This window comes from Arvicanthis niloticus, chromosome 6 (assembly GCF_011762505.2).
Source record: "Arvicanthis niloticus isolate mArvNil1 chromosome 6, mArvNil1.pat.X, whole genome shotgun sequence".
NCBI classification, from domain to species: Eukaryota; Metazoa; Chordata; class Mammalia; order Rodentia; family Muridae; genus Arvicanthis; species Arvicanthis niloticus.
Window position 1 is genome coordinate 49469368 of NC_047663.1, and position 27869 is coordinate 49497236.

The following is a 27869-nucleotide window of genomic DNA, read 5'->3' on the forward strand; positions in this document are numbered from 1 at the left end:
ACTTGCTGCTCTTCCAGAGGTTCTGTGTTTGGCTTCTAGCACCCACAAGTGGTTAAAAGTTGTTTGTTTCAGGGACTCTAACACCCTCTTCTGGCCTCCTCTGGCTTCAGGCATGCGCATGGAGCACATACGTCCAGGCAGGCAAGACACTCACACATATAAAAAGTGAAAAATAAACAAATCTAAAAACAAACAAGCAAACAAAACCCCCACAAACAACCAAACCAAAACACATGGACACAATCGCCATGATAAACACACAGGAAGAAAAGGGAAGACATAAAAACCAAATAGAAATTCCAGAATTTTAAAGTGAAATGGGAAATGGGGAAAAAAAAAGTTCACTAATGGGCTTAAGAGCAAATTGGAGATGCAGTGAAATTGAACAGATGTGTTAAATTGAAAATAGAACACAGAAATTATCCAATTTGTAAAGAAGAAAAAATACGGTTGAGAGAAAGACAAACATGGCCTTAGTGTCATGTGAGACGGCACAAAGTTGCTGGTTATGTGTGTAATTGACTAGACAAGAGAACTAGGCACAGAAGTGTATAGAGCAAGCTGTCCCAAATTTCCCCCAGTTGTGTGAAATACAACTCCACAAAACCCAGGAAGCTACACAGTTAGATAAATGCAAACAAGATGCTACCTGGACATATCGCTATCAAGTTACCTAAAAAACAGATAGGGAGACATTGAAAGCAGAGACAAGAAAGCTTTACATATAAGGGACCACTGATACCAGTGATAATGGATTTCCCATCCAAACAGCAGAGATCTCGAGACACCAGAGATGTGGCTGGGTTGCTGAGAGACCAAGGAAGCAGCCCAAACGGCCAATGCAAAACTCTGCAGCCAGTGAAAAGCATCCATGTCCTATCAAAATGAAGGTGTCATCAAGCCAGTTTTTTAGATAAACAAAAGCTGAGCAGACACTCACTGCACAAAATGCTGAGGGGAATTCTTCAAGATAAGTGGGGACAGCAGCAGACAGGAGCTCAGATAGAAGAGAGTGAGCGAGGGACCCCAGCAATGGTGTGAGAAGGAATAGAGAACAGACTGTATCAAGGAAGATGTATACTCTTGTATTGAGGGTTACTGAGCATGGCAGAGGAGAATGTAGGCAGGCCAGCATAGAGGCAGGGGTGGGCCAGCAGTTACATTGAGGTAGATTCTTGTATTAACAGGAAAAACACTTTGAGTCCCCAACACCACTGATATCCAGGAATCCGTTCAATTGAAGTGATGGAATGAATCCAGGGTAGAACCAGCAGCCCCAATAGTCGTGGGAAGTCAACCAGAGATAGGGACCAGGAAACCTTTACTGCTGGGCTTCTCTTGAGTGTGGATAGGATTTGGGGATTACTCAGATCTCAGAGCATGCCGACTACATGGACGCAGAGCTGTAGGTAAGTGTTGAATTGGCCGTCTCCCTCCTGACACACACAAAGAGAATTGAGTTTCAGAGGGATGAGCTATTTATCTGTTCACATTGGCTGTGTTTGACCAGATTCAGAAGTAGAGCCCAGGTCTCTAGGCCCTGAGCCTGTCTTCTAACCCATATCTACTTCCCTAAACGTCTCTCCAGAGGCCTTCTGAAGGTGGGTGGGGCTGGGGAGCTGACTCCTCAGGCATGTGGAGATCATCTCACTAAAAATGAGATTATAACACCGTTCATCTTCTGTTTCCCCAGGCAGCATGGGTGTGCTACTGTTTATTATAGGAAGGCCTCTCCCAGGCACCCTGCTACAGCTGAGCACCTAGCCTCTGTCTTGTTCCCATCAACATAATCTGTTTGCGACATGAGATTGGGCTTTTCCCTGGCCCTTTATCACTAATAGGATCAGCGGATTCTGCAGGATGTTGGGAGCTGCAGTGAGCATGCTCAGCCAGGGAAGCAGCTGTCCCTGAGACTGCAGCTCAGCTAGCTACACACCAAGCTTTTGTATCTAGGAGAGGACTGTTCGCCAGGACTGGGTCACTCCTGGACAGCTTTAGCTCAGGCTGCAGCTCTAACTCAAAGCCCTGTCTACCAGAGGATGGTTTGGTTAGTACCATGGAGAGCCTCCACTGAATTGTCACTGTTTTACTTCTGGAAGCTTCTCTTCTCATACTTTCATCTCTCATTAGGTTCGTCTTTTTTTTTTTTTTTTTTTTTTTTTTCCTATAACAAACCAAATGCTTTTAAATAAATTTACTTTAGAAACGACTTGGTCAGAAGGGACTGGATCATTTATACATTTTATACCGCCCCATTCAAGAATCCTGTGCAATGCCAACTTTATAAGCTTTAGACATTATAATTTGATTTTTCAGTTTTCTTATCTTTTGGAACCAGTTTTTCTTTCCTAGGCCGTCAATGTTTTTTTTTGCTGTAGGCACTTCCAGCTTGCACCTGATAGATAAAGAGGTCTCACACAGGAAAGGAAGAAGCCAGAACACCTGGAGCTCCCGCCTCAGGTCTGCTGCGTCTTAGCTGTGCTCCATTGGGTGAGGCCTCACGCTTTGGGTTTCCTAGTGAGACAGGGAGCGAGAGTGGAGCAGACTCTGCGACCTTCCATCCCAAGCTGTTGCTTTTGGGGACAGGCTTAACGTCAGGTATCTTGGTGCAGGAGAGTTCAAGCCTTTGAGTAAGGTAGCTGGAGATCAGATTCCCCACCCCGGGAAGGGGAAGGGTTAGCCAGCTGGAATCCAAGCCAGGAGCTGGGGCTTCTGTTGCTGGGCAACAGCAGCCTTTGTCTTGCTGTGACTCAGATAGGAGAAGGGTTTTTGAGTGGGCTCCAGCCACACATGACTTCCTGCCTCTGCCATTGACTCTCCCATCTTCCTGTTTCCTGGAGTGCAGCTTTAGTCACCACTTGGGACTCTCCTCAGCGCACCCTGTACAGAGGCTGCCTCTAGCCCAGCCTTTAAGTCTTACTTCCAAATGCGTGGGAAGGAGCCAGATGAGTGTCTACACGGGGTAGGAAAATAGACATGTGCAATGTAAAAGCCTGAACGCTCTTCCAGAGTTCTTAGGGTGTGTGGGATATGCTCCCCCCCCACTTCTTAGCCCCTCAAGGTAGGCTTCAAGGACCCCCACCTCTGTCACCAACCTCTCTTCACCATCCATGCAGAGCAATTCACCAGGTCTCAGACTGCTTGTCCCTATTCTCAGATCCCTTTTCCGCTTGCTTTATTTTTTTTAGGACTGGGTTTTGAAATATCTTCACTTCTGGAAGGCTCTTCCCTACTGACCCCACACAGGTAGATGTGGCTTGTATCCCAGGGGTCAGGTGTTAGAGGCTTGTTATCCAGTGTGACAGGGTTGTGTGGTGGCTAATGTAATTAGGTCATCACCACTGGGAGGGACTACTGTTGGGCTTGAGGGAAAGTTAGTTGTCCTGACTGGTTTTGTGTGCCAACTTGACACAAGCTGGAGTTATCACAGAGAGAGGAACCTCCCTTGAGGAAATGCCTCCGTGAGATCCAGCTGTAAGGCATTTTCTCAATTAGTGATCAAGGGTGCGAAGGCGCATTGTTGGTGGTGCCATCCCTGGGCTGGTAGTCCTAGGTTCTATAAGAAAGCAAGCTGAGCAAGCCAGGGGAAGCAGGCCAGTAAGCAGCACCCCTCCATGACCTCTGCATCATCTCCTGCCTCCAAGTTCCTGCCCGGTGTGAGTTCCTATCCTGACCTTCTTTGGTGATGAACAGCAATGTGTAAGCTGAACAAACCCTTTCCTCCCCAACTTGCTTCTTGGTCATGATGTTTTGTGCAAGAATGAAAACCCTGATTAAGACATTAGTGTTCAAGGGACTGGAGAGGTGGCTCTGCAGTTGGGAGCACTGGCTGTTCTTGCTTGGGTTTGATTCTCAGCAAACACATGGCAGCTTGAGGTCACTCCATGGGCTTGGGTTTTTCTGTATTCATAAGGCCTTTCTGTTTTGCTCCTCTGCTGTGTTGTAACACATCCAAGGGGCCTCAACAGATGTTGAATTGATGGGGCCACTCAATTTTTGTCTTTTAGCTTCCCAAACTGTTACATAAAGCGTTCTTGCTTAGAAAGTACCTAGCATCAGGTATTCTGTTAAAACAACATGGAATGGAGTTGTCTACCTGACCTACCTGTCTTGGAAGGGCTCTCCAGTGACCCTTTGGGTGGTAGAAAGTAGGATGTGGCCACAGTGCTGTTGTTCACAGTAGCAGCCACTTTTCTTATTGTTGTAATAGAATAGTTGGTAAAAGCATCTTAAAGGGAAAAAAAGAAGAACTTACTTTGGCTTACAGATTGAGGGGATACTTTCATCATGGAAGCAGAGGTGTGGGGCAGTTAGTCACACCATGTCTGCTGTGAGGAAGCAGGGAACTGTTCTCTCTCTCTCTCTCTCTCTCTCTCTCTCTCTCTCTCTTTCTCTCTCTCTCCAGGACTCCAGCTCATGGGATGGTATTACCTGTATTAAGGGCAGGTCTTCCCTCCTCAGCCAAATTTCTCTGGAAACACGTACACAGAAGTGGGTCTCCTATGTGATTCCAAAATCAAGTAAACTTGACAATAAAGACAAATCAAATTCACCCAAACAATTTTCCCTCTACTTTCTAGATGGCCAATTCAACTGGATACAATTTCTCAGGCCCCCTTCCAGTTGGGTGGCCTTCAGGATGGCATGTTCTAATCATAAGACAGAGGGAAGAAGTTACAGCTGTGCTTTCTGGGCTAAGATTCATATCCATTTACATTCCCCCACTGTGTTATTGAGGGGTAACTGGTATTCAGTGAGATGCTATTTTCCAGCACACAGGTTGGTACATAGCTTCACTATTAGGTCATGTAGACCACCACAGCTAGAGTACATGCGTCATCCTAAAGTACCTTTTCATGCTCTTGTAATAAGTTTCTCATGCTCCAGTTAGGGGCTGGTAGAAGCCAGTGAACTCTAGGATGTCAAATACATGGATTCATGTGACATGCAGTGTTGGGCTGGGTGTTTTTCTTCACATGATTTGAAAAGTCATCTATGTTGTTTGGATCTGTAACCCCACCCCTTTTCTGTTGGGCAGCTTTCCATTGTATGAATGTACTAGAATCTGTGATAGACATTTGGCTTGCTTGCACTTCTGGCCTCAGTGGTTAAAGCTATACATACCTGTGTCTCGTCTCCATGTGAATCTATACTTTCTGTTCCCTAGTAATGAAATTGCTGAGTCACACAAGTGCATATTTAACTGCAAGAAAGTGCTAAGCTGTTCCCTGCAGTAACTGTTCCAGTATTCCAAAGTGTCTCCATCACTTGATAAATCCAGTCCACTTAATTTCAGCTCTACTGCTGGGTGTATCCTGGTATTTGTTGTGGTTTAACTTGCATTTTTCTTGATCATTAATTCTATTAAACACTTTCAATGTGTTTCTTGGCCGTTTGAGTATCTGCTTTTGTAAATACCTTAAAAATATTTGTTCATTTCAACTAGTTTGGTTTTACTACTATTGAGTTTGGATGTATATTGCATATAAAACATTTGCCAGCTATATGTCTGACCAAAAAAGTTTTCTTTATCGCTTGTCCTTTTATTCTGTTGATAGAATCCATTGAAATGGAGACACGTTTATTTCTACACAGTCCAGTTTATGGCCTATTGACAGTATTGATGATTTGTCTTTGTGCTGTTCTAGCTTAGGTGTCTTTTCTTCCAGGTCATTGAGCCAAATGTATATAAAACATATGTATTCTCTCCTGCCTTCTTATTCCATCTTCTCTGACTTTCAGAAACATGAAGCACTAAAACCCTGGGGTGTAGAAAAGGCATAAGACAAAACGTGTCCGGAAGCCTGGGACCTAGTCATGAGGGAGAGTCACTAGCCGGGACTATGTCTTTGGACTGGAAAGCTTGAGGCAGGAATGAATACCGATTATATATGAACCATTAACTTTCACATGTCTATTTGAGCTTTTTGTTTGTTTGTTTGTTTTAAAGACAGGGTTTCTCTGTATAGTTCTGGCTGTCCTGGAACCACCTCTGCTGACCAGGCTAGTCTGGAACCCAGAGATCAAATTGCCTCTGCCTCAGAACTGCTGGGATTAAAGGTGCAAGGAACCATGCCTGGCCTTGCAGGACTACATGGTATGGCAGCCTAGCCTGCCCTAGAATTTAACTATTTCTCCAGTGTGCAAATTCTGTGCTTTCTCCAGCAGTCCCCAGCGAGGCTCTGGCATGAACTGGAGGATCACTGCCCTTCACCACTCCTCTATGTTTCTAAGCTTCCGTTTTTGAACAAGCCAGGGAAGACAATTAACTCTGAGGAAGATTTGTGTGTATTGTTTGTGCATATGGACTGGCATCTAAATTGCACTAAGCAGGGGGTTGGGAGGACTTGGTGCTGACCCTGTTCCCTTTCCATTCAAAATAGAGATGCTGTGAGCCTACCATGATTTTCTTCATTTGTACTGTTCATTCCGTCATTATCTAATTCTGCCTGTCAGTTTATGTGGCTCTCCATTGCATTGTCTCTGGGGGATTGTCTTCTAACTCTGCCTTACCATGGTAGTGTCATTTTTCTTAAACAAGGCTGAGTTTTACCCTACCAGCTTCTCACTGGGTGCTTTGTTACTTACTGTAATGCAGATCCGTAACACATCAGTCCCTAATCTCTTTTATAATTTATTTCTGCTAGTTTTCATTTGTTTTACTTGTTGAGTAGAAACAGATAATAAAATCCAAAGTAGTTACTTTTCTGTTGCTGTGATAAAAGACCATGACCAAAAGCAACTTAAAGGAAGAAAAAGTTTGGTTTGGTTCATGGTTTCAGAGTCCCAGCATACCCTGCTTTTCCTGATGTGTGTGTGTGTGTGTGTGTGTGTGTGTGTGTGTGTGTGTGTGAGAGAGAGAGAGAGAGAGAGAGAGAGAGAGAGAGAGAGAGAGAACAAATAAGAAGTGAAGAGAGCCTATAAGTTCACAAAGTCCATGCCCAGTGACATACTCCCCCCAGCAAAGCCCCACCTCCTAAAGGTTCCCCCTCAACAGTGCCACCCACTGGGAACCCAGTCCGTGGGAGGAGCATTTCTCATTCAGGCCACCGTGCCCACCAATCAGTGCAGTGAGATTGCCGACAGCCTTCCGCATTCTCCTTCAGCTTATGACTTCATCCTCTCGCGTCCATAATTTCTGTCCTGAATTTTATGCTTATCATTCTTCAGCTTCTCTCTACAACTCAGTTTCACCTTTAAAGTCTGTCTCATGATTTATGCTTCCAATAGCATTGTGTGAGTGCACTGAGAACTAATGTAGATGTAAGACTCACCTATTCAGAGGCAGAGTTCAATGACAGTAAATTTATTTAGTCGGGCAATTGTCTAGTTTTAGACTTTTTTCACCAGAAGACTCCTTGTTCCCATTTTCTGTCATTTGAAAGCACATTTGAAGGGTGGTGTGATGACACATACCTGTGATCTCAGTGTTTGGGAGGGTGGAGGCAGAGGGATCACAAGTTTAAACCCAGTCTGTGCTGTATTGTGAGATGCTGTCTCAAAAACCCAAGGGCTGGGATATTGTAGCTCAGTGGTAGAGTACTTGAGTAGCCAGCATGAGGTCCTGGGTCTTTAATGCCTCGAAAAAGATGTATTGTTGTGGGTATGAATATTTATATTAAGAAATTTTCATCCTTGGAGGCTATTTATAGTATCTTCTTTGTGGAGTATCTTTGTATAAATGTGTATATGTGTACATATACATTTGTGTGTGTACATATGTGTGTATATATATGTATATGCATATATGTGTATATGTGTGTGTACATATATATGTGTGTGTGTATCGATGTATGTGTGTATATGTGTGTGTACATGTCTGCTTACTTGTGTAGGTGCATGTGAAGGCCAGGTGTTGATAGCCAGATGTCTTCCTCATTCACTTCTCTTATGTTTTGAAACAGTGTCTCTCACAAAACCTGGAGCTTGCTGTCCTACTAGATGTGTTGTCCAGAGATTCCCTGGCATCCACCTCTTTGCCCTGAAGAGCCGGGATTACAAGCAGGCACCCAGCTTTCACATGGGTACTGGAGATCCGAACTCAAACATTCATGCTTTTACGGTAAGCATTGTACCTGTGAAGTCATCTCCCCAGCGCCATAAAACGTCATTTTAAGTCTCTTTCCTATTTCCTAAAACACTTTAAAACTTTGAATGTATTTAAAAATGTCAAAAGGTAGACTGTGTTTATATCACAATGCTCACTCTCCATCCTCCCTCTAACCCTTCACATGTCTCCCTCCCCACGCCTCTCAAATACATGACCTCTTAGTCTTTAATGATTATATATATAATATACATACATATATGTATATATATTATATATAAATACAGCCAAATGAGTTCATTTAGCTGTGTATACATTTTTAGAATCCACCACTTGGTACTGAATAGCTAATGAGGGGACTTATTCATGGGGAGGACTATTTCTCCCTCCATGGGGAGGACTACTACTCCCGCTCTCAGTAGCCAGAAGTTGCCTGTAGCTCCTTTTACCCAGTTTGAACATTGTATTGTTTTCTTTTTGCTGTTGGTTAATAGTCTTTGATATAGTCTGGGGATAATTCTCTTGTTAGACGTTTATGTTACGATTTTTTTCTCAGTTTGTCGATTGCTTGTTAATTCTGTTAACACTGTTTTTGGAGGAGTAGGGATTTAATTTGGATTAATTAATTTATTTTTTGTCTTTACCGAGTCTCAAAGATATCCTTTCATTTTCTCCAGGGTCTTTTTCTGCACTATGTTTGGTTTATGATCCACCAGCACTTGCTCTTAGCCAAAAGGATAGATATGCTCTTTCTCCAATTAATCTTCATATGTGGGATGAGGTAGGAGTTAAGATTTTTCCATATAAGTTGTTCTAGGATCATAGAAAAGAAGAACTCTTCTTCTTTGTTGAGTTGGCTTGTCTAAAAATTATGTGACCTTACATGTGATCCCCGTTTTGGAGCATGTATTCTGACTGTGATCCTTGTTTCTAGACTACTCTTGACTTGGGACAGTTAAGGAACACTGAGAGGCTAGTAGTTCCCCTCTTTCTGTATTTTCACTTCTCCACATCCCCTCCTGGGATTTGAGTTGCGAGTGACCAGCTAATTGAATAGGAACCAGAAATCTTAATGGTATCAAGCTTTGTTCGTGAATGTGGAATGTCTTTGCACTTACATAGGTCTTTTTAAAATCCTTTCAGCAACGAATTTTAGTTCTCAGCACAGTGAATTTGCAACTTTTAATTTGACTCACTTCTAAGTAATAAAAAATTCTATTGCCCATGATAATTTTAGAAGTTCTTTTATTCAATATGTTTTTGCTAATAGGTAAGACAAGAATTGATTTTTGGATAATGACATTTTACCCTGCAAGATTGATGAATTTAATTCTGGTATGTTTTTGGAGATTCCCTGAAATGTTATGTGTTCAGACAGATACATTACTGGTGAGGGTCACTGCTTTAATTTTTTTAAAATTATTTTTAAATCGATTATTTGGTAATCTCTAATCATGCACTCTGATCTTTCATCTCCTAGCCCTCTCATGTCCACCTCTTCCCTCCCCCCACCCTCGTGACGTGATCCCTACTCTGCAGAAAAAACAAAACAAAACCAAACCAAACAACAAATCCATTTTGTTTGGTTCATATATTCACTGGAGCATGGCCAAATTTCTAGTGGCCAGCCCTCCTAGAGAGGATGAGTTTTTCTCTGCCTACATCTGTGCCAGAAGCCATCAGCTGAGGAGAGCCATTTGGAGGCTGGATAGGGGTGGGGCGGGGCCTGCTTTGCTTCGAGGGGTGGGGCCAAGCTCTCTCACAATCACAGAAATGAACATGGCTTCAGGTAGCATCTGAGACCCTGGGCATCAGCATGGACTTTGGTGGTGACATGGGTCGCAGACAGCAGCATGGTCTGACCCACTCAAGGCCTTCAGCGGCTGTGTGGACCACAAGCCTCAACATGGTCTCAGGTGGGTTATACATGCCAACAGTTTTACCGCTTAACTTCTAGTTATGACTTATTTTTCATGTCTTGTTTTATGGTCTTATATTTCTATGGTCTAATGTTTAAAATAATACCTTTGTCATTCATTTTTTTTTGTGATCTCCTTGACACCTTTTAACACGATATCTGGAAGATATCTGGATATCTAGGCCACTTTTTTTTGAATTATTGAAAATAAAAGCAATATATTCTGATCACCTCTGGCTGCCTCCTTGGACACTTGGTGAAGACTTGCTGAACTTGTTTTCTTGTACACTTAATTTGACAATATTTTTGTAAAATTAAAAAAAATCTGTCTAGTTTTTATGCTTTGGTGTGGAGTTACTCTTGCTTCATTAAATTAGTTGAGAAGTTGGTTTCTTAACTCGGCTTTCCAGGAGTTTGTTTCGTATTGGCATTATTTCCTTACAAAATATTTGACAAAATTTCTCAAGTCCCATAGGTTTTCAAGTTCTCTTTGTGAAAAAAAAAATTGTTGAACATTAGAAGTGAACAGATAAAGGTTAACTTAGATTAAAATTTTATGTTTTGTTCATTTGGATGAGTCCCCCCCCCGTCCCCCCCTCAAGGAACTTACACATTTTGCTTAGTTGTCAGCTTCATGACTTAAAGTTGGTCAGGATATTTTCATTTTTAAAAACAGGTATAGAGTCTGGAGTGAAGCCCCTTCCTCATGTTAGCAGAATGTGGTTTTCTCCTTATAAACATAGTCACAGTCTTTCAGTATCCATTTATTTTTAGTCTTTTCAGAGAAATGACTCGGACCAATTTTCCCATCATGCATCTTCTGTCCAGTCCCACTTTCTACCTTCATTGAGACTTATTTGCCTTTTTATTTCCTTCTATCTATCTGTCTGTCTGTCTATCTATGTATCTATGTATGTATGTATGTATGTATGTATCTATCTATCTATCTATCTATCTATCTATCTATCTATCTATCTATCTATCTATCTACCTACCTATTTTAATCTGTATGTGGAAGTTTAGACAGCCGGTTTAGCATCCTTTCTTCTTTATGGGTATAGGTATTTAAAGCTTTGCCATCCTCCGCCCCAACGCTGTGCCTTGCAAATTGTAGTCTGTTGCTTTCGTTATTACTTAGTTTGAGATATTTTCTAGTTCCCCTTGTAATTTCTTGATCGGTCTGCGGTTTACTTAAAAGCATTTGTTTAATTTACCAAACCTTGGTGTGTTCCTTTTAAATTTAATTCCATGCGACCAGAGACTATAACTTGAATGATTTTTTTTTTTTTAATCGTTAAAAACTTGCTGAGATGTGCTCTTTTGTGAAGCACATGGCCTGCTTGGTGAGGATTTTTTATGTACCTGAAAGGGATGTGAATTCTCTTTTGAGGTGGACTGATACGTGAATGTCAATGAGGTCATCTTGGAGGACGGCATGAAAACATTCCATGTGCTCATAGCTCTGATAAGCTTGTGGACACACGAGGAGCAGCAGCTCTGTTTGGGGATGCTGACTAGAGAAGATTTATCTGTAAGGATCTAGTTTGGTGTTAGTTTGCTACAATCATTTCTACCTTAATAGAAGCAGACTGGCCTAAGATGCCCGAATTTGTTTAATTCACCTTGTGCTTGTTGACCTACTGTGTGCTTCTCTGTTTTTGGGAAATACAAGAAGACAGGCTAAACTTTCACTAAAGAGGAGGCTCTTGTTGCTCTGTGCTTGCATTGAATACATCAGGAGACATGGTCTGCTTGGTGCTTTAGATGAGGGATTTGATGGACTTACCACCGAGTTATGCCCTGTGAGTACTGCACTTAGATTTGAGCATATTCAGCGGGCCACACACGTGGGTCTGAGCATGCTCATTGGGTCGCTCACCTGAAAGTTTCACATGCTTGGAGGGTAGGTCAGCCGATTATTAATTGCAGTAAGTAGTTCATCTAGAGAGTTAGTAAATTCAACATGTAACTTCCTTAGGGATTAGGTGTGTTCTGTGCTCCTGGACTTTGAGCTTGCTTAGAGGTTAGCTCACTTGGGGATTTTCAGGGGTGGGCAGTTTCCCTGGGGACGAAGTGTGCCCTGTGGGTTGCTCATTTAGATATTGAACATGCACAGGGAGTGATTCTTCTAGGTGAGCTAGTGACGTGTGTGTGTGTGTGTGTGTGTGTGTGTGTGTTTCATTGCTTAGCTCTAATTCTTGATGCTCTGGTATTCTTGTAGCACCCAGGAGGTAACTCCAAACCCGCAGAAGCTAGATTTGTCAGAACCAAATCTTTCCTCAAACAGGTGGGGAACTGTAAGGAGCAGGCCCTTAACAGGACTGACTTCATATTTGTAATAGGGAAGGAAACAAGTTTGAAGTGAAGTAGTTTTGAAGTGCTCTGATAGCCAGAAGTTGTTATGATAATCAAAAGTTGTTTTGAAAACCTTATGAATCAAACAAAATATTTGTACATTAAAATAAGTTGTTTTGAATAAGTGTGATGACCAGCTGTAATGAAGTCATAGCCCCACAGATAGCCAGACACATCTGGTTATCTGCCGTATGTCAGAAGTAACCCTAATTCAAGCATCAAAAAGGAGCCCTTGGCTGGAGCACTTCATCACACTGGTAGCAATGGTTACCTAACGTGATCCCATCACACTGGTAGCCGTGACTGGCTAGCGTGATCCTCCATTCAGGCCTCCTCGGCACCTGAGAGACTGAGCACTCTGCACCCAATCATCAAAGAGACAGCCGAGAGACTGAAGCCTCCAACTTCGTGGTCAAACACTCTCCGGACCTGAGCTGCTGGAAGCTACAGTCATAAGGACTCAGGTCGTATAACCCACAATTAATAATATACTTATTGCTATACTTATTTCTTTGGTAATTACCAACTTATTATTTGTGTACTGACATTGATAGAGTCAATGCATAGGAAATGTGACAATACCTCGTTGTTACTATAGCTTTAGCATTGGTGAAAATAAATTGTTTGCTGTGCATTATTAAAGAGCAATTAAATATCAACCCTCTGTCTCTGGAGCACTCTCTCCCCTCTCGTGGAACTAACCATCTCACAGTCAATCCTGTATACGATTCCTGAGTGGAGAGGACCTGTCACTCCTCTCCCCACGGGGACCCTAAAACCTTATCACAACCTGCTCAGGACAGATAACCTACTGGGCTTGCGACAGGAACCAACATTCTAGGAAGTCAAGACTTGGTCAAGGTCATATTTCCCGTGTCTGTGCAGGGATAAGTCACCCTGCATTAACCTTCCGAATTTCTCACTTCTCTGTAATTTTGGACAATTCATGACAGCTGATTTTTTACAGTGATCAAACAGGGAGGATGGGGATGAAGAGACCTCTTTAGGATGCCTGTTAGGAGAGTAGCTGAGGAAGGGAGGGCACCTATAGCTCATCTTGCTGTTTCTTGATGGACCTTGTTTTCTCCAAGGACTGATTTACTGGTGACTGAGGTCAGAGTGTATAATAGAAGCACAGGGGATTTGTGGTTTAATTGCCCTGAGCAATTGAGAAGGCAAGGAAGAGAGGAAAGCCCTTCAGGGGGAACGGTAATTATTTGTATACAGAAATCACAGCACTCGTTACAAAATGTTTGCGTACTCTTGTGTATCGGCGGATGAGCGTACGATGTACGCATTTGAGAGCAGTTTATCGGGCCTATCTCTCAATCTGTCGAAAAGCAGTGTCGGCATGAGAGTCTGATGGTTTATTTCTTTCTGTTTAAGCGAAACGTAAATTATCTGGCCCATTAATATCTGGGCGCTCTAATCCATTATTAGAGGAGAAAAGTAAAACCCCTGCACTAAGATGAATGTTTGCTTTTAAGATGATTAATAATGCCAAGTCCCTGGCACATTCCTCACACTGCTGCTGGGCTCTGTTTGGGGGAAGAACAGAAACAGACTGGGAAGATCACCAGCTGTGGTTCAGTGTTCACTCAAATGACCCTTCTGTCCCCTCCTCTCTCCCAGAGCCTTCACTAGCTTCCCAGTGCCTTTGTCATGTAGGACAAAATCCTAGCAAACCAGCTGATGATGGAGCATCTGTGATCTGCCTGGCCTTGTATCATGGCAGAAGCAAGAGAAGGCTTTTCTGCTCCCGAATAGTTATTTTATGTACTGGGAGAGATGAGGACAGCTTGTGGGGGAGGTACTAGTTGTGAGGCAGAGAGGATGGGGCAGTTGTGAGGATCGGTACAGCCAAGAAGAGGAGAGACTAACCCTTAGTGGTCCAGAAACGCTTCCTGGAGGAGGTGAGCCTTGGGGAATGAGAAATCCATGGAGGTCCTCAAGCATAGGACTGCCTCCTGAGCCCAGCTTTGAGCTCCCAGCTTCGGGACTATTATTGCTCGTGTGGCTGTGTCCTGGGGCTTCAACTTCAGAACACTCATTGTCTCTTTGTGAGTGAGACAAATGAGGCTCAAAGAGGTGGACCTGGTTTCACTGTGAGTGAGGGACAGAGCCTGGATGAGTATTCAGTATTGAGAGACTCTGAGGGGCTGGAAGCCCTAGCCTGAGGCATTCACTGTTCTTATGCAAATACATGTGTATAGGGCAGAGGATGCCCTATCTGGCAGTAATTAACCTGTAAGGATGTACCAGTGTGGGATCTCAAGGACTCTGATTGATGGGAGGCACAGTTTCAGTCCTGGTCTGGACCTTAGAACTTTCAGGTCCAGTCCTGGTCTGGACCTTAGCAGGTGGTACTGTGTCCCTCAAGTGTTGCTGGGGCTTTCTCCTTGTTGGTGGTTTTGGAAAGGTCTGGCCTTGTCTCTCTAGCCTCACACCTGGGCTCAGGCCACATCACCTCACTGCCGATGAATGCAGCAGCCCCGAGGCTCATGGCCTTCAGTGGCATCTGTCCACAGTGGCCACTGCTAGGATCCTCACAGCACAGATCCTCTTGTTCCCAGTGTGCTTGAAACTGCCGTTTCCACCGAATCCCCAAGGATGCTGCAGCCCTCCATCTCCTGCCCCTGCTTTTCTTCTCTGCCTCTCCATTTAGAAACCCTCTGCTTCTCTCTTGACTATCTTTGGGCTACCTGTGATGGCATCGGCTAGGGAGATAATCCTGCCATTCAGTTTTCAAAGGGCTCCCTCCTAGTCCAGCCACCTGCGACCTTCATCCATCTCTCTAGGTGTGTGGATAGATGTTCTCTCTCTCCCAGTCTCAGAGGATAAGGATGGAAGTAGGGGTAGATTTAGCTCTCTTGAATGGCTGCAGGCCCAGCAGAGAGTAGTTAGGGAGCTACAGCCAGGCCTGCCTGCATCTCCTCCAGCCATCCTACAGGTGTGCTTCTAGCATCCATTTGGAGATCTCTGAGGCTGGGTATTCTGAACACTGAGAAAAGTGAAGCATAGTGTGCCCTGTCTTTGTGGCATGCACAGGCCACAGGTTTGACTTTCTACAAGTCATAGCTACTCTATTAGGGAAATCAGCTGAGCTGTGTGGGAATACTGTTGGGAGCAGGTATGGCTGAGCCCATGCTTTGTCTCTGCACCCCTGGTGGCAAAAATGGGAAGAGCACTGAAGAACAAGTGGCCAAAGACTCAAAAGCGGCAGCTGGTCTGTCTCAGTCCTGCATGTTTTTTTCCTGTGTAAGGATGGCTTTCCTTCAAGACTCAGTGATCCATCCCCCTTGAGCCCCTCCACTGCAAGGTGCTGCTTCAGCTACTGTGGCCAGTGTTTTCATGAGCCAATCCAGGGAGCTCACAATGACCAGAGGAGTAGGTCTTAGAGCCACTGCCCACAGGATAGGAGGGGGTCCTGCCAACAGGCAGGCATTGTTTACTATAGACAGACAGCAGGCTGCATGTTTTCCTAATTTCCCAGAGAGCTCATTTTACGCTCTGCTAAGAGCTCAATGAGCTGGTACAAACGCTGAGAGGCCCTCCTGCTTCTGGCAGGATGGTTGGTGAGAGCCTGACAAGGCTCTCTGTTGAGGACCAGGCGTCCAGAGCCATGTTCCTGAAGGTCTCCTCTCACAAGGGTCCCCGGAAGATACCTTTGCTCCTAAGATGGATGGCTAGTATGTCTCTGCAGTGATGACAGCCTTGGGGACATCTGAACTGGTGGAGACTAAACTAAACAAAACTCAAAGACTAAAGGAGTCTTTTCTGGGCTTCCGGGATGGCTTCAAGGAAGAGGGGGCATGACATGGAAGATCAATTCCCTCACCCTGGCCCAGAGTGAGAGTCTATCCAGAGTGGCTAGGATGAGCCAGCTGAGGCCTGGAAATGCCCTGTGGTGCAAATAGAATGTGGGCACCAAGTGACTGTCTTTCGATTTGACTGCAGACTTAAGTAGGGGCTTCATCACAGACACCTGAAATATGCCCAAAGAGCTTGCTATTTCTGCTGTAAAAAAACCAAAATTATTTTTAACATTTATTTATTTATTTTGTGTGTGTGTACATGGAGGTCAGAGGACAGTTTATGAAAGTCAGTTCTCTCCTTCCATTATGTGGGCTCTGGGCATCAAACTCAAATCATCAGGCTTGGTGGCAACTGCCTCACAGTTTTTTTTTTTTTTTAATTGTCTCTTTTTATGGTGTTGAAAATGGACTGCAGGCTTGTTACATGCTGGCATTACCCACTTTGTGTTTTGAGACAGGGTTATCACTGGCTTGGCACTTAGCAAGTAGATTGGCTGACCAGCAAGCCACTGGGATCCTCCTGTCTCCAATCTTCCCAGGGCTAGGATTACAAGCACACGCCATGATTCTCAGCTTTCAGAGAATCAAATGCAGATCCTTGCTCTTGCAAGGCAAGCACTTCCTCAGTCAAACCCGGAGTTCCTCTTACTGGCATCTGTATGTACCTCATATCTGTATATACCTCATATCTGAAAATTCCAGTATTGGAAGCTCTTGTGAGACTTTTTTTTTTTTCCCGAAAATTTATACCTGTTATTCTTTATTTCTTTGTGTGCTTGGTATTTTGGGGGCTATATGCTGCTTATTACTTTGGGGAACAGCCCTTGTGAGGATTCCTGGGGCCTTGTTGGCAGTTTGGTTTGTTAGAGAGATTTCTGTTTGTGGGGAGCCAGATAAGTTTTGTGGTCACACTGAACATCCGTGGATCTTCTCTTTAGTTCTCAGCATCAGGAGAGGATTTCACATCTGACCCCCAGCCTTGGGACACTGGTCTGTGACTGAATTTGACCTTTGGCCCCCATAACTCAGGTGGTCTCAGAAGAGGACCTCAAGGGTTGGAAGGTCTAATAGGAAGGATCGAGCCATCAAGGAGGAAGCAGTGCCGTCTCCAGTCTTCCTTCCCAAAGTCTTATTTCACTTTGTTTTAGGATTCTGCATATCTTTCTTTTGTGCTAGATCAAGTAACCTATTTAAGCAGAGTTAAAACATGTTTTATATAGCTCCTTAGTCAATTCACCCCGAAGGCCCCATAGGGGGACCAGATCACATCAAATCCAGCCCTGTGGTTGGAAACAAGCCGTGTGCCATTCTTTATAACTTAAGTTAATTTACTAAAATTGTCACCAACTCTACCCATGTCAGCTTGGGGTTTTTCTTTTGTTTTCTCTTCTCAGGAATGGGTGGAAGCTTTGCATGCTGAGGCATGGGTATGGGACCACCGTACACTGGGCATGAGTGCCATTTCTGCAGAGGGCACCGGTGGAAATGCGTGTGGGAGCAGTGTGCACTGGATCACAGTGCTGCTTTTGCACTGGGCACAGGTGGAGATGTCCCATCCGTATGTCCCAAGATATGTTCACACGCCAGGGGTTCTTCTCAGTGGTCAGTGCAATTCCTGAGGGTTGTGGCACCACTCACTACAGCCTGGACCTTGAACTTCCTCTTAAAATCGTCATGCTGTGCGACCTGGCCTTGATCATCTATATCCTGGGGTAAGAGATTGATTGACTCTTGTGTTGCACTTGAGCCCCAGTTGAGGGGTTGATTCACAGGTATACAGGGCTCAATGGGGGCGTTTCTAGAGAGGCCAGGACTCTCCCCCCCCCCCCAATTCTCTCCCTGGATCTCTGGCCTTTTCTTTCCACTTTCGCTTTTCTTTTTTCTCTGTCTCCTTTTTTTCCCTCCCTCCATACTTCCCCCCCTTCTTCCCTCTTTTTCTCCCTCCCTTCCTCTCTTTCTTCCTTCCTTTTTTTTCCTCTGTCTGTTTATGTAGCCCAGGCTGGCCTCAAACACACCATCTTTCTGCCTCAGTCTCCTGAATACTGAAGTCACAGTGTATACCACTGTGCCCATCTGCTTTCTTTTGTGTTAAAGAACTCATTTAATATTTTTATATTTAAAAAAATAATTCTCATTTTTCTTTATTTATGGATATAATATAGATTAAAATTCATGATAGAAAACATAGAAAAGCACAAGCCCATCTACCAATATTTAACCCATTACTTGTATTTGCCTGTGTATAGTTATATATTTTATAGGTAAAATAGGAAAAACATAATTCAGTGCTTTGTATTATAAAATTTAGACGATATTCTGTGACAAGGTTTTTAGAGATTACTCTTCCCAAATTGTTGATCTATTACATAATTTTTATTGTTCTAAGTATCTTTGAAAATATTTTTTGAAAAGATTATTTTTAAAGGCTCATAGATTCTGTATGTGGAATATTAGATATTCAGTTGCATTATGCATTTGAATGTCTTCCAGTTATTCTAGCTTTATAAATAAGTCTTTGATAAGCACCTCTGTGGATATTATTTTTGCTGTTTACATTTGATTTTTCCTGTGTATTTCTATAAATGGATTTGTTGGTTCATTTTTAGTTTCTTTGTTAATTAAAGAAATGTACTCAACAATAATGTGAAGTGTATGTGTATATGTCATATAAATGTTGGAAATATTATGTTTTTAAAAAACCATGCAACACAAATAACACAGCTTATGGGAAAATGGGTTTGAGGCTGATCACTCAAAATTTATGTAACATCATGACCATGACATGAATAGAAAGTAACAATCCTAATAAAAATGCTATTAAAAATTAATTATATTCACAATAAATCAAGTAACTACACCACTAAATATTGAACTTTTCCGTTTGCATGTTGTTTCCTGGGAGACGGGTAAGGAGGAGCTCATGTCGAGGAATGTCCATCTGTAAGATGCTACAGAAAAATGAGGTGAAAGTCTGTAGAGTGGTGTGCAGTCAGCAACAGGAGCCTCCAAGGCAGATCAAGAAGCCGAGACACTAAGGGTAGAGCATGCTGAGGAGGCAGAGGTGAACTTCAAATTCAGCAGCTGCTACCTAGTGGCTTAAATTAATACTCCCTAAACCTTCTTCTCTTCATGACTCTTTTTGCTAGGGAAATTAATTTCTTATTACATTTATTTATCTATCTATCTATTTATTTATTTATTTAGTGTTTGTGCATATGGTAGTGGTGTGTGTGTGTGTGTGTGTGTGAGAGAGAGACAGAGGATGGCTCTCAGGAGTTAGTTCTCTCTTTCCTCTCTGTGGATCTTGGGGCTTGAATTCAAGTTGTCATACCTAGCAGAAAGTGTCTTTACCTGCTGATCCATGTTGCACAATTTTTATATAACCCTGGGGCATGTAGTTATAAATCCAAACATTTACTAGAGAAATAAATCATGAAGAAGTGTATTTTAACATACTTCTTTGGTATACAATTCTTCCTCTTATTTAAGATGAAGGAAAATTGACAAACTAATCAGAATGATGTGTTTGTATGTTTAACACACACATATGCACTCTCTTTCTATACACACTCTCTCTATATAGTATATCTCATATATATATTGTATCTCCTAAGATATACTAATTTGATATTTATATACTAAGGAATGACAATAGGGAAATATTTTCAAAGCCCTTTTTTTTTTTTTTTTTTTTTTTTTGTAATTAAACTATTATGTGCCTTTAAGGGCCAAACCAAACCAAACCAACCAAACATAAAAAGGATGTACATTGAAAACACTGAAATTCATAGCTCATGGCAGACTCACATCCAGGGCACTCCAGGAGGTATGTTGGAGTTGCATAGCCTGTCATCGGCCTGCGCAGTGTGAAGCATGGCCCAGGGCATATTGTGTGTTCGGAACCAAGCCTGCAATGAAGCTGCAAGCACAACAGGACAAGTCCTGCTAAAAATACTTTGACTCATTGTGTGTGTGACTTTTGTCTTGAGATTTTGGTCATTGTGTGTTCAGAAAATTCTTACTGTTGCCAAGTTTCTAATGCTTACTCCCATTCAGTGTTGTAACCCCATAGGAGGCCCTGAGTCACAGTGTGAGCCGTTTTGGCTTAGAACAGAGACTCCAGGAGGCACATGGACAATGGTCCTCCAGGCTCTGTGATGTCTTTCTTTGCTATGCCCATTATATATGACCTTGTTTTTCTTAGGGAAACATGTCCTGAAGACAAACGGGACTGCATGCAATGAGAGAGCCTGTCTTAGATAAGGTGGGCAGAGTTCTTAAGGATGATACCCAAGATTGTCAATCAGTTGCCAAACACACACACACACACACACACACACACACACACACACACACACATACACACACACAGATACACACACAGACGGAGAGAGAAAGAGAGACAGAGACAGGCAGAGACACACACACACACTTTTGGAAATTCAATAGATTAATACTGTGTTGAATATTTCCAAATGGCTGGAAATTATCTTGAATATTATACCACAACAAAACAGTCAATGAATGAGGTGATGGACATGCTAAAATTTAAACAATATGCATGTTTATGGAAACCTCACACCGTCTCTACAAATATGCATGACTGTGTCAATTAGGAACTTTTTTTTTTTAATTTGAAAGAAAGAGATTCCTGTCTTAGTTTATTTTATATTGCTGTGATAAAATGCCAAAATCAAAAACAATGTGAGTAGGTAGGGATGGTTATTTGGCATATGATGCAGGTGTTAGAGAGTCCATTACAAAGGGAAATTGAGACAGGAACTGAAGGCAGGAACCTGGAGGCAGGAATTGAAGCAGAGACCATAGAGGACTGCTGCTTACTGGCTTGCTCCCAATGGCTTGCTCAGCCTGCTTTCGTGTACCTCTCAGGACCACCTACCCATAGCTAGCTCCATTCCTAGGGGTCTTGGCCCTCCCACAGCAATCATTAAGCAACAAAATGTCCTACAGATCTACGTAAGGTACAGACTAATGAAGACTTTTTTTTTTCAATTTACATTCTCTCTTCTCAGGTGACCCTGGCTTGTGTCAGGTTGACAGAAAACAAACAACCCCCCAAACTAACCAGGACAACTGCTTACCAACCATGATATTTCATCCTATAGTGCGTACTTTTAATACTGGGATGTGCGCTATTTCTTACACATTCTGACGCCAACTCTACACCATCTGTGAGTTATTGGACTGCTTATTTTTCTGTGGGAGTCTTGGGTGTTTTTCCTTATTTGTCTTTTTGCTACATGTGATGGTTATCAGTCCTTTCTCTGTTTTATGCTTTCCTCAGCTCTCCCTTACCCCATGTCTGGGTGCATGGTTCTCTTGAGGTACAGGAGTTTGGAATGTTGTCATCAAATCTCTGCCACTTTCCTGTGTCATTTGTCTCTCTCCGAGGGCATAGGTCCGATCCATCCAGCCATCAGGTACATATTTACACACATACTCTTCCATCCTTTTAAAAGATTTTATTTTTAAATACCTAGCTTTTCAAATCAGCTCAGTATTGGATCTTACACATGGCGTAATGATCCAGCAGTTTTTCTCTTTCATTGTAAACTTTCACAGCGTTTAAGCAGTTATATTTGTTCTTATAAACTTAAGAGGCTTCTGGTGCTACACATGTCTTATTACGTTGAACAAGCCCAGGTAAGAATGATGCCTCATATCCCACAGATCTACAGCCAGTGTTTTTCTCAGTGTACACTCCTGTTTTAATTATGTTAGCCTTGTCCTTGAGAACCTCGGAGTGTGTTTCAGTTAGGTTCCCATCATTGTGATAAAACACCTCACACAACTTGGAGAGGAGATGGTTTGTTTTATCTTATAGTCTGTACTCTATGACCCAGGGGAATCAGGAAAGTAAGTCAAGGCAGGATCCTGGAGGCAGGGGCTGAAGGAGTGTTGCTTATTCCCTTGCTCCTGGTGGTGAGTCTTGGTCTCCTCCTTGTCTTCCTTTTCCTGTTTATATTTGTGAAGTAGATAAAAGCGCCTCTTGGTTTACAGGCTGTAGAAAGCATGCACAGGCTGGATTAGGGACAAGCCAAAGGTTGCTGGATCCATCTCAGTAGATTGTTTTGTTCCTCAAGGATGTTGGAATAAAGTCTCACAAATGGTACAGCTTAAAATAATACAGATTTATTGTTCCACCATTCTGGAGGCAAGTGGTCTGAGGCCAAGGCATCAGCAGCTGTTTGCTCCCTGTAGAACAGCAGGGGAGTCCTTCCCCACTTCTGCATGGCTTACGGTGGACCCTGGCTTTCAGTGATGTCCTTGGCTGAAGCTGTGTTACTCCAATCCTGGTGTCTGTTCTCATGTGGTTTTCTCCTTGGGCCTACGTCTTCACATGGTCACCTTCTGGTAAGGACACCAGCCACACTGGAGGAAGAACCTACCTTGTTCCAGGGTGATCTCATCTTAACACATTGTATCTGTAGCATTTCTATTTTCAAATAACATCACATTCTGAGTATTAGAGGGTAGAATTGCACAACACATAGTTTTTATTTGGATGCAGTACAGGGGAGTCAGATTCAATTTATCAATAACACCAATCAACTGGGGACTAATAATACAGAAGTATTTTCAGTTTTTAATATTGTTGTAAACTAATTAATTTGTAACATTCTCACAAACTTAAAGCAATCATTATTTATCTATCAATGTAATTTAAAATTTCTCTTGCTGTTAAGTACATGGGATTTATATCTGTGTTCTTAAGTAAACTTGGCCTTTAGTTTTCTAAACTAATGGTTTTTATTGTATCCAAACAATATGTAGCTTAGATTTCCATGCTTGTCTATGAATGGGGATAGTTTCACAGCATATAAATTATTATCCTTGGAAAATCTGAAAAAGGTCACCAGTAAAACTATCAGGACCTATGACCTTTTACGTTTACTTATTCATCAATGTGAAGGGATTTTTCTAATTCTGGATTTACTCCTTAGTTACAGCCCCATCTCTCTTTGTGGATGGCCATATCTGAATCATCAGGGCAATTACTTGGAGGTCCAGAAATCCCCTCTTGCACTGGCTGCCACACAGAGTGAACAAGTGTTCCCGACTGAATATAAAAGAAAAGATAGGTTTTAGTTAGGAGCGATCACTTCAGGGGAGTAAATGATGCAAGGCTTAGGAGTTTACCTAAGGCATAGGCATGGTGCAGGCATGGCCATGCCAGGCACATCCACACGTACTGAAGTGACTGTGTGTCGAGACTGTGCTCAAGGGAGTCTGGGCTGGTACTCTATTAGCAGATTGTGCCACCAGTAGTCACTGAGGCAAAGTGACAGCAGCTATCCTCCACCTTCACTAGAACCTGACAATCCATGCAACCATTTTATAGCTCGGCACACTGAGGGCTCATGTGTCTCTCTACCACCCTTACCATGTTTCATGCCCCTTACAAGTCCAGGAGGACACCTATTTTCTGTCGGGCACCCATAGGTAATGTGGCCAGAGTGACCCACTGACAATGGGATTTCTGGCTGTTCTTTGGAGCTGCTGGAACCAACATGCTTTCCCATATGCTTGGACCTTCTTGCAATTCCTCCATCTGTTTTTGGGAAATGTGAAAGAATGTAATGATCTTTTCTGGGGTTATTAAACCGACAGCTGTTGTCATTAATAGAGGACATTCTTCACTGCGGTGAGCAAACGCTAGTCATAACTCCATCCTGTCGTTTGCGCTCCCAGTAATGACTAGTGCATTTGTCTCAAGACCAGGGTTATGAACACCGGGGGTTCTAACGCCAGCTTTGAACATGATTCATCTTCAAAGCATGGGTGCCTTCACTTCTTTTTTTGTACTGCAGGCAGCTTTCGAGGCAAAAAATGTATAATTGGCAAAAACAAAATCCAATCTCCAAGCCATTGGCTTTCTTTGAAAATGAAGGAGTCTGGGTGCTAAAAAGCCAAGATTACATTTTACTGCCGGTTTCAAATTATGGCTCATTTTCGGGTGGCATGTTAGCGGCAGAGAGAAACACCAGCGTTTACAGTTTGAATTGAAGATTTCCCCCCCCCCCCCCCCCCCCCCCCCCCCCCCCCCCCCGTCACAGTTAGAAAGTAGGAGGCAGGGCTGAGTGCCACAAGCAAATAGGGAAGAGAAGGCTGAACAGGAGACCTCTTTCCCCGCCCCTCACCACCACCCCCCCCCCCCGCCTTCCTCACCACCACCCCCCCCCATCCCAGCCTTCTTCTGCCCCAAGGGCAGAGTGGATCTCACTACCTTGAGGTGTGGTCTTTGGAGTTTGCGCATCCCAATAGCAGGGAATATGGATTTTCTGTTTTGTCAGGAGGCAGTGATACATAGAACCAGCAAGAGAGTGAAGTATTTGGATGTTCTTATCCTGGCATCTCCTATGAGTCTGCCCTGGACATCAGGTTCTTAAACTGGTCTCTGATGGTGCTGGGCAGACAGACCTCTACAGAGGACCCATTCTGGTGAGAAGCAGGAGTGCAAATAGCCAGTGCTGAGATGGACCCAGGAAGAGCAACCTTCACAATCATGGTGACAATGGGCTTGGTCCCCTGGTGCTCTTTCTGCATCTGAGGCCATGCACACCTGAGGAGGAAGTGGGCACTTAGAAGTTTGCTCTGGATCCTGGATCAGACAGAGGTGAGTTTGACCCTAGGTCTAACAGCTAGGACATTAGGACAAAGGTCAGTCTTAAGGCCTTTGAAGCCTTCTCTGCTAAAGGGTGTGAAAGTCAAAACCCAGGGTCAGAGATGTGGCTCAGTGGTTAAGAGGACCAGAGTTTGAGGCTCAGCTCCAAGGTTGGGTGGCTGACACCTGCTTATGAAAGTCCAGCTGCAGAGGATATGATGGTCCCAACCTGTACTGCACTCATGTACACAGCCCCTGCCCTCCCCACAGCACGTATAATTAAAAATAAAACTGTAATAAAGCTAAAAAAAAAAAATCACAGCCTACAGCAGAAAGTAGAGTGCTAGGCAGATGTGGGGGTGGAAGAAACACGGAGGTGTGGGGGGGATGACTGGCACAAGGTCATTGTCATTAAGCTCTCTCTGCAGTGATGGAATCTGCTCTAATTGTCTTCTTCTCTCCACCCACTTGGAAGTGGTTAGAATATCTGAATATGTACTGGACACTGTGCAAAGGCCTGGGCTTCTAGAGGAGCCTGGGGACCTGCCCCTAACCACTGAGCCATAACTCATACTTCAGTCTAGTGGAGAGAGAAACACTCACCAAAAGACACCATTGAGTATGGATCCCTGCAGGGTGCTACTGGGGAGCAGAGGAGTGGTACCCATTCCCGTCTTGGCAGGGATCAGAGAAGGTTGCCTGGGGGATGAGACATATCTCAGCACTAAAGACAAGCAGGCTTCACCCAGCCTGCAGAGGGTGGAAACAGTCTAAGCAGAGATGTAGCAGAAGTATGTGTTCCTACTTTAGTCCCCAGCCTGAGGCTGGAGTGTAGCAGGGAGGCAGGAAAAGCATTCTCATTCTCTCTCTCTCTCTCTCTCTCTCTCTCTCTCTCTCTCTCTCTCTCTCTCTGTGTGTGTGTTTCCTATTGGTCTTGCACATTGTCCTATGTACCAATTAGAACATAAAATCAAGGCAAGTGGAAATTAAGTGGGCTCTGTGCTGCTTGCTCGCAAACTGTCAGCTCTCCCAAGCACTTTAGTCACCCCACACAATGTCTCCCACCACATCTCTGTACTGTGAAGGAAAAAAAGAGAATACAAGTCTCTTTGGTGTGGCTGTGTTTATTCTCTCCAGATACTCTCTGTGGACAGATACTCTACAAGGACTGTATCCGGTGATGTCCCCGATCTTCCCTGTTTTCAGGACAGTTGACCCACCATGGTTCCTCACATCATTTATCTCTCAGGTTTCCAGTGAGTACTGTAGGGCACACAAGGACCCAGGTTTGATGCCAAGAACTCCAAACCAAACAAACATCAACAAACCAACAAACATCAACAACAGATGAATTAAAAAGAAGGAAAACCATGGGCTGATTTCTCTTGGGGAAATCACTTCCACTGGCAGGAGCTGGGAGACGCTGACCTTGTCCTGAGATCCCTCACACTGAAGAAAACACTTCTCCAACCCGGAGCAATACACATCCCTCTTTTAAAATAAAAATACTTTCAAGAATTCTTTTCCCTCAAGGACTTTTTATGCTAGTGCTATTAAGATCTGTACCCTCAGGGGCGCTGGAGTAAATCCCCTTCTGCTGACGGCTCTCAGCAGTCTAGAAAAGCAAAACAAATGGACAAATTACAGAACGGCGAACTAAGAAATCAATAAAATTCAAATTAAAAGCATTAATTTAATAGGGTATTGTTTTAGCAAGCCTACTTTGAGGTTCTCCTCTGCAGTATAGAGTGTGGTTTCTTGTGAGCCTGGGGGATCATTCAGAGAGCCATCCCCACTCTCTCTTGCTATAGCAGCAGTGGAAGCTGTCCATGGACAGAGGGCACAGGGCTGCATTCTCTTGTTCTGAGAATAACATAATTAAGAAAAAGAACTGAATTGAATGCAATTGAATGTGGGCCCTCAAATCTTGGGCTTTAATTTTTTAACCCTGCCTCCAAAGCTAACATTTCCCCTTCAAACACACACACACACACAGAGAGAGAGAGAGAGAGAGAGAGAGAGAGAGAGAGAGAGAGAGAGAGAGAGAGAGAAAGAGAGAGAGAAATGCATGCTCATCTAAGACAGAGACAGAGGCAGATCCTGGCCTTATGGAGCTAGTGAGAGAACTAGGCTAAACAGGGAGACAGCTAACAGAAGCAAAACCAGCATTCATGCACTTTTACTTACCAAAGGACCCAAGGTATGAGAATGGAGACGCCAGAGATGTGAGCAGCAAGGTGCCCACAGGAGGGTCTAGCCTTCGAAGATAAGCAGAACATATTTTGAGGGTGGGTGGCTGGGAAAGCAGGCCACTTGGGGGTGGGGAATCAATCTCAGTAAGGGGCAGCCTTAGATGGGAGTACCAAGCCCCACTCAGCCTGCCTGGGTCCAGGGCTGATTCTGCCCAGTGTTAAACTTTGACTCTCAAGGGGAGCTGGGAAAAGCCAACAGCTGGGAGGATTGCCTGCCTTGCCTGACTCCTGCTCTGCTATTTTCTTTCACCTTCACCTCCAGGTTCTTTGCCCAATGTGTGATGGATGTTAGACTGTTCTTCAGCACATCCCAAGACAGAAGACAGTTGAGATAAACCAACTACATTATAGACAAAACCTTTGCAATGTCTATTCAACCAAGAAACAACAAGTCCTGGGATGAGGGGTGGGGCAGGAAATAATATCAAGGAATCTGTGAAGGAAATAAACCATGAGTATAGATCAGTGTGGTACATGGGATATGTGCATGAGTGTGGGAGATCGGGGAGGATCCCAGAGAGCTTTTAAGATGGGGAGCTTCTGAGGATGGCTGCAAGACTACTTGGAGGTATGGGTGAATTGCTGGCCCAGAAAACATCAGGCAGGAAAGGTATGGAAGCCTCTCTCTCTCTCTCTGTGTGTGTGTGTGTGTGTGTGGTTGTGGGGGACATGGAAAGCCAGGCAGAAGAACTAAGGCTATCTCCTGTAGTCTAACCAGACTTGTAGTTTTCTAAACACCACTCATAATTATCTGCTTGCTGATTCTATCTGCCTGAAGGGAGTGTGGGAACATGGAAAGGGAGACATCAGAGATGATGGTATCTGTCTGAGAGAGGGCAGCCAGGGCCTTGGATAG

General features: G+C 43.6%; 1 long non-coding RNA gene across 7 annotated transcripts; it reads left to right on the top strand.

The window, feature by feature from the left end:
* Nucleotides 1–1899: 1899 nt before the first annotated feature.
* Nucleotides 1900–27643, top strand: LOC117711971 (uncharacterized). 7 transcript variants are annotated; one of them, XR_013111219.1, is made up of 9 exons: nucleotides 1900–2130; nucleotides 2379–2490; nucleotides 7905–8062; nucleotides 8725–19196; nucleotides 21169–21327; nucleotides 21441–21576; nucleotides 24451–24773; nucleotides 25899–26017; nucleotides 27276–27643. It is a non-coding gene; the product is annotated as an uncharacterized LOC117711971 (long non-coding RNA). The 7 variants fall into 7 exon arrangements; XR_013111220.1 differs by lacking the exon at nucleotides 27276–27643 and having other exon boundaries at nucleotides 8725–9963; nucleotides 17530–19196; nucleotides 25899–26683; XR_013111222.1 differs by lacking the exon at nucleotides 27276–27643 and having other exon boundaries at nucleotides 8725–8828; nucleotides 17530–19196; nucleotides 25899–26683.
* Nucleotides 27644–27869: the final 226 nt, after the last annotated feature.